We start from the raw sequence: 7,125 nt of genomic DNA, 5'->3' as shown, positions 1-7,125 counted from the left end.
AACTCATTAGAGACTGCTGACTCATGTAAACCTATTTCAAACTGTGTGAGTTAACTATAGAATAGAGTCCATTTAAGGCAGGACCATCTCTTGTTACTCCTGAAACTCTGTACACTGCTGAAAGTATAAAATATGTGTGGGACATGTGTGTGGGGAGTGCTTGGGGAAGCTCTGGAGGGAGACACTAGTCTCTCTCTGGTGTGATGACATATACAATAAAATAATGGAGTTCGAATCCTGATGGTTGAGTCCTGCTTCTTCCTGATGATGTTTACTTACTAATAGTAATATCAAAAGCTGCCATTACAAATTGTGACAGGGTCGTTTTTTTATAGTGGGAGGCAGGTACGGGTTCTTGAAGACTCATACACAGAGTTGGCGGTGCCCAGATTTGAACCCATGACCTTGTGTTGCAAAGGCAAGAGCTAACAACCTACCGAGCTAACAAGCAAAATCATTCAGTGTTTTTGTAGCAAGTTGCACAAGGATAACTAATGATAAAGGTGGGTAAAGATAAATGAATTGACTGCATATAAACCAGAAAATGTACCAGATTCAGACGAGGAGCTCGAGGAGTGAAAACCAATGAAATGAGTCGGAAACAGGGATTAAAGGTTAACTGAAAGATTATTATTAAACTTCACAGAAAAAAACCCAGCTTTGAACATTCATGAAAAACAAACAAATGGGGCCCACTTTAAGTTGTTCAGTTCCAGTTCAGTTCCTATTCAGTTCAGGGAAAGCAGTCTCTTTCTTCAATTTGGAGAACCAGATTAGGGTGAGGGGGGGGGGGTTCAGAGTTCCGGGTCGGCTCGCCCAGGTCTGGGTACCATCCATGCAAGGGAATCCTTTCAGGACACAAAAAACCTGAACTGAAAGGCCAGGTGTCCAAATCAGTCTTTGTTTCAAAATCACTGTTGTACAACATCAAATAATCTATCAATTCATGAGTAAAGAACCTGATTTGATGAAGATCAAGTTCTTTATACATATTTCTCACTAAACAAATCAGTTTCTAGCATTGTTACGGCCCTTTAAACTTGGCTCAACCAAGGGCTAACATAAAAAGACACAAAGTCAGATCAAAAGTTTACAAAGATATTACACATTTATTTAAAATCCTGCATTGCAAAACAGGGACTGATGGACAAGAATACTTACATCTGAAACTTAACTAATAACAGCAACAAAAAGGGAACACAACTGTTCAGTTTGGGTGTTTGGGAGACAATGAGCTGCTGGCCACAGGTCCACTTATATAGCCTGCAACTAATCAAGAACAGCTGACTAAGGGTGTGGCAGCCAGAATTCTCAGGTGATTGACAGGTGAGGCACTTTAGACCAGCAGAGGTCAGCAAAGCCACAGGCACTACAACAGAACAAAGTAAAGACAACATTTCACAAAACGGCAATTTTCATTGGCTCATAAAACCTTCATTTTTTCACTTAAAAAAACGTACTATACTTCAGACTATAGGTACTATAGGTCAGAGGTCAAAAGTAACAGCACGGCCAAACGGTTCATGAGATATGCGTGGTCAAAGTTTGCATTTTCAATATAGCGCCACCCTTTGGCCAATGGTTGTGGGCTTCGCATCCACACCGTTTGGCATGGCCCTCTACCATATCTCCAAATTTCGCGAAAACCGACTGCACGGTTCAGCCAGAACTGCTATTTTTGGCGGAAGAAAATAAATTACAATTCCAAAAAAGGACCAAGTCCTTTCAGGACTGCTTGGTCCTTTAATAATAATAAGGGAAACATGATGAGAAATGACTAATGAGCAAATATGGAAATGCAATTTATGCAATTTATAATGAATAATATTACAACCCCTATCACACAGGAAAGTGTATTTACAAAACTAATAATACAAAGATCAGCTTAAATACTAAAATAGACGTAGGCCTAATATGAATAGGCCAAGCAGAGATGGACATGACAACTTGCATATTTATGTATTCTTGGTTATCTCATGCTAATCTGCTGATGCCTATATTGATTTTATTTTTGTTGAACTAAGCTCTATGCAGTTTTGTTTTGTAACTAAGAAAGTTACTCTTCAAATAGGGTAGGCATAATAAAGCCTCGGCTTCAGCCTATACCTTTTTGGTTACATATATGTTTAAAAAGCACTGGCTGTGAATAAGTGATGCAAAGTGTCATGAATGGCGGACTCATCTTCTCATCTTCAAAGTGCTGTCCCATTCCTTTCACAACAATTTGGAGCCCTTGCAGCCTCTCACCCTCAAGCACTTACAGCTGACGTCACTAAAGTCAATGAGGGTTCAGGGCTCAGGGCTTGAAGGAGAGAGAGAGAGAGAGAGAGAGAGGGGGAAAAAAGAGCATTTTACATAGATTGTGCATTACATTCACCCATTCACACACACATTCATACACCGATTGCGGCGGAAGCCATGCAAGGTACCGACCCCCGTATGTTTCCTTCCCCGTATGCCTGTCTGCTAATAACCTGGTGTCAGTAACAGTGAGTTTTTTCAGTACGACGGAGAGCGGCAGTCAGCCACCCATCTGGCCTGGAGGAGAGAAGCTTCAGCACCAAGGACAGCGACCATCATTGATAGCAACAGGTTACCGTATGTGGATGGGGCTTCAGCACCAAGGACAGTGACCATCATTGATAGCAGCAGGTTATGTGGATATAGGGCTTCATCACCAAGGACAGTAGCCTCGATACCCAGGCTTTCATTTTGTCTGCACGAAAAAAGAGCCTGGATTTACGCATGGGGTGAACTGGCCTAAAAGTGGGAGTCAACCCTTCCGCATAGGCGTCGCTCCAAATGATGTGACGTCAGGGCTCTGAGCGGTGTGCACCCCTGAAAATAACACCGTGAGGAAATCATTACCAGTGGAACTCAAACGAGGCTAAGCAAAAGGAAAAATGAGGAGAATGGCTGAAGAACCCATCACACCGTCTAAGAAAAAAACCAACGTGTGCAGACTCTGTGGAAATAACTTTGACAGTCCGAAGAACAGACACCGTTTAAAAATCAAGGACATCAAACAAGATTATGCAGTTGTTTTAGAGGAGCTCACGGCAACTGAAGTGACTGGCGCTGATGATGTAAAGGCAGTTTGCGGCCAATGTCGCACTAAATTAAATGCGTATCGACGATGTCAACAACAACAGATAAAACTTGTGGATGAGATTAAAGAGTTGTCTCTCCGTAATCAAGCTTCAAGGGTGAAACGATGCGCAAAGTCCACACCAGAACGAAGAGAGAGAAAGAAAACTCGCGAAGAAAAGCCTAGTAGCCCAAGCCCTGCTCGGCGAAATCTATTCAAAGTGCCAACATGCATTAGCGAGGTGAGTAGCCTACTATTTATAATTTCTATCCAGCAGATGTACTATATTTTTTAATATTGCATAGCCTATGTATTATTTGTTGTTAGATTCTGGTTAATAACGAATTCTTTTTCTTTATTGAAGCATATCCTGTGATAAACGAAACGAGTTTGATGCCTGAAAGCCCTGTTGTCCCGTTGGTGACCAGCAGTCTTGTGTGCACAAGTTTGAAGTTTTATTATTAAATAACATTTCACCTCTTAACATTGCCTTTCTGATATTTGACAATGTCTTATCATTATCACCCTGCTCTCAGAGAGAATCCCCCCCCCCCTTATTTAACTTTATCTGTAACCCAGTCCATCCATCCATTCTGACACATTCATTCAGAATCTCTAACCCAACCCCATTCATTCACACTTTCATTCATTATCTCTAACTCAAACCCCAAACCTTCCTTTTTTATAGTTCTTTCTTTACATCTATCTTTGACCTTTTAACCACTATAGAACGTAGTATCTGTTATACACATACATTTGGTGAAAATAACTGATCTACAAGCTCGATCTGAAAAGTTACAGCTTTTAGTTTTGAGCTTTTACATCATCTATTTGCTGTCAAAATGTGTAAACAATAATATACATTGTTTTGTTTATATTGCTCATACTATTAAAGTTGTGGCTATCTAAATATGTTTCCCATTGTGCTATATACTAACTCAGTTGCCATGAAGACAGCAAACTGGGAGGCACTCCAGTATAGTTCATCGCCTTTGAAAGCACAGACCCAGCTGACTTCTACTTTGACTGGAGTGAGGAAAACAACATCTGTATTCTGTACACTAACATTATATTGAATTACAATGTTTTTAAATGTAAGGAAAGCCATTATGATATGTTTTTGGTGACAGACCTCTATTTGAGAATTCAAGACCTTAACCTAATGTAATTCATAGTTTGTGTATTATGCACTCTCCTTTTCTTTTCTTTAATGTATGAAAGTACAGCAATCTTATTGCAGCTTGGGCTGCCCAGAGGCCAGAACCCATGCTGAGAATCACTAGTATAGAACAATGTTATCTTTTACAACCAACACACTAAAGAGGATTTGACACCAGCTGTGTTTATGTTTCAGGAGTTCACATTCTCAATGTGTAGGAACCCCTGTTCTCATGGAGATAAACATTTTAAACTTCCTAAAGAGAGACACTCTGTGGATTCATTTAACTATAAATGTAATTTGAAAGTGTCCTCAGAAATATTTAAAAGACCAACTTCTATTTATTTTAAAAAGCATAACAATTACATGATATCCCGTGAAGATTATCAACACCTTGTGAACTTATAGATACATTTTCAGGGGAGAGCTGAATTTGAACCCATTCTGATGATATTGACGAATCCCTTAATTACTGTTTGTTTAATACCCAAACAATGGGAAGAGCACCATTCCGGTTCTGCACCACCGTCACCATCAAAGACATCATTTCCGCCTTTTGACAGACAAGAGTGGTAAGTATAAAGAGTGTTTGCAAATCAGAGACATTCTCTTGTAACATAATATGCTGTGTTGTTCTGATTACCTAAACCCATGGCTTATAAGTTATTGTGGATATGATACAATATTGAAATACTGTACATTGTACAGACTGAACACAACATTTGTGCAATCACACCCACCGCAAAGCCCAATTATTTCCCCTGTTATATTGCAGAGTTCATTTCCTGACATGCCTGTAAATTGGGGGTCTCAAGCATCCGGGTCATCAACCCCAAAGGCCAAAATCCTGACATTTCCCACTGAAGTGAAGGTGGGAGAAAAAAAATAACTTTTCTATTTTCTTATCACTAACACTCTTTTATCACTATTCCCACGGCTATTAATTCCTGGGATGTACACCTATAGGCTTTTAGCTTTAATTGCTTGTAGATATGATATTGTATGACAAAACTGATGATCTATTGCACTCTAAATGTGTTACAGACTTCATTCCAGTCCATTTCACCACCGCAGCCCAGGCCCAGATCCGATGAAATAGCAGTGAGACCGAAAACCACTGTGTTGAGTGCACAAAAACAGGTGTTTTTATACATTATTTTTCATGAACTCGTGCCATTTCCATGGAACAAACTTTAATTATTTTCCACAGCCTGTGTTCAGAGGCTAGTTTCACAGCCCCTAAACAACTGTTGGGAGGGCTATTGTTCTTGTGGTTGTGAACCCTTGTGTGACCCAGCTGATCCCTGAACCTTAATGAGCCAGTCTCAGTTCTCTTTGTTATCGTTTGAGAAAACCCTGCTGTGACTTCTCTGAGATAATTAACTATGGTATTTATGACCACTTGGGGCCTTATAACCTTGTTTAGAGATGTTAAAATGACACATTTCTACCCCTAACACATGTACTGCCAATTAGAAATAGCAGATCGGCAAGCTCAAAATAGTCAACATGTTTACTAATGAATTAATGCAATTTACCTTCTATTTTGCTTCTGTGTTTTGTGTTATGATTGTGTGTGGACCACAGAAAGACTAGCTTATTGTCATAGTATTAGCGTGGTCCTTTTAGAAAAAATAACAAATACTGCACTCTTATTTCTTATAGATTTCACTTTCAAGTAAGAGTTGGGAGAGCCTACGGTGTGTATTCACCACCAATGGGACAGCCCCAGACAACCAGGCCCAAATCCAGTGAAATTGCAGTGAGACAGAAAACCTCTAGTCCAGGCACTGTGTTGCCTGCACAAAGACAGGTATTATACATACATTTTTTAAAGCCACTCATATGGAATACCACGTTCCTGAATATTTTAGCATTGGGGGAGTGTCCATATGTTAATTATTTTCGCTTTGCGCTATTTGCTATTAAGACCCTTGACCTAAAAACACTCAGCGCATACCGATTCCGCCTGGGTCTGACCACGTCTTAAAAGCAAAAAGCACTGTTTGATTTTACACTTGAGCGGCTCTGGAGTGCTGCTGGAGTGTTGCCATGTCTGTTTGCTGTTTATTATAAGCGGCTTCTTTTTCTGCAAAGTTGCTTGTAAATATTTGTAGTTGTGGTTGCTTTTCTTGTTTCTAAAGTGCTTATTTGGGCTTTTCTCCTAATGTTGTTTAAACCAGTGATCCTCACACAGCGACATTCCCATGTCAAGGACCCCCAGATGAATGCATTTGCCCAACTAAGCCAGTGACCCCCATGACAGATTTGTGTTTTTAAATGTTTCAATAACATTTTTCAAAAATATTCCACAATTGTCACTTTTTTCAAAGATTACTTTTGAAAATAGCAGATCTACCAGCTCACAATGCATCACATTCATTCATTAAAACAATGAACTCTGACTGCAGGGGGATATATATTTATAATGATCATTATAACAATGTGCAAGAAAATATGTAAAAAGAAGGAAGAACTTTATATTTGTGGACAATCAAAATATGCTGGAAATTTTAATGTGGTGTCATTAAAAGGAATCTTGATATGGCAGACTCACTATCTAGAAAATAAAAACATGGCACTATGTTTATAGACCTATTTACTTGTTTCTATGAGACATGGCAACAGCGAGCTTTCTGGCTTTCTCGTTGAGATTATAAAGGGTCATATATCGCTCATTTCTCAACCTTTTTTAAAAATTAAAACATCTCCATAATCATTGGGAAGTTTGCTTTCATACGCTGTATCACACCCGACTCAATTCTTCTTCAATAAAATGCTACGAGCGAAGACCATAACATTGGGGCCGCAGCAATACGCATGGCGCACATATGGCATTTCAACTCATTCCTTCGTTGTGACTCGAATGAAATAAAAT

Source organism: Electrona antarctica (genome assembly GCF_951216825.1).
Source record: "Electrona antarctica genome assembly, chromosome: 18".
NCBI lineage: Eukaryota > Metazoa > Chordata > Actinopteri > Myctophiformes > Myctophidae > Electrona > Electrona antarctica.
The sequence above is the reverse complement of the archived record's forward strand: the minus strand, read 5'-3'. Positions refer to the sequence as shown.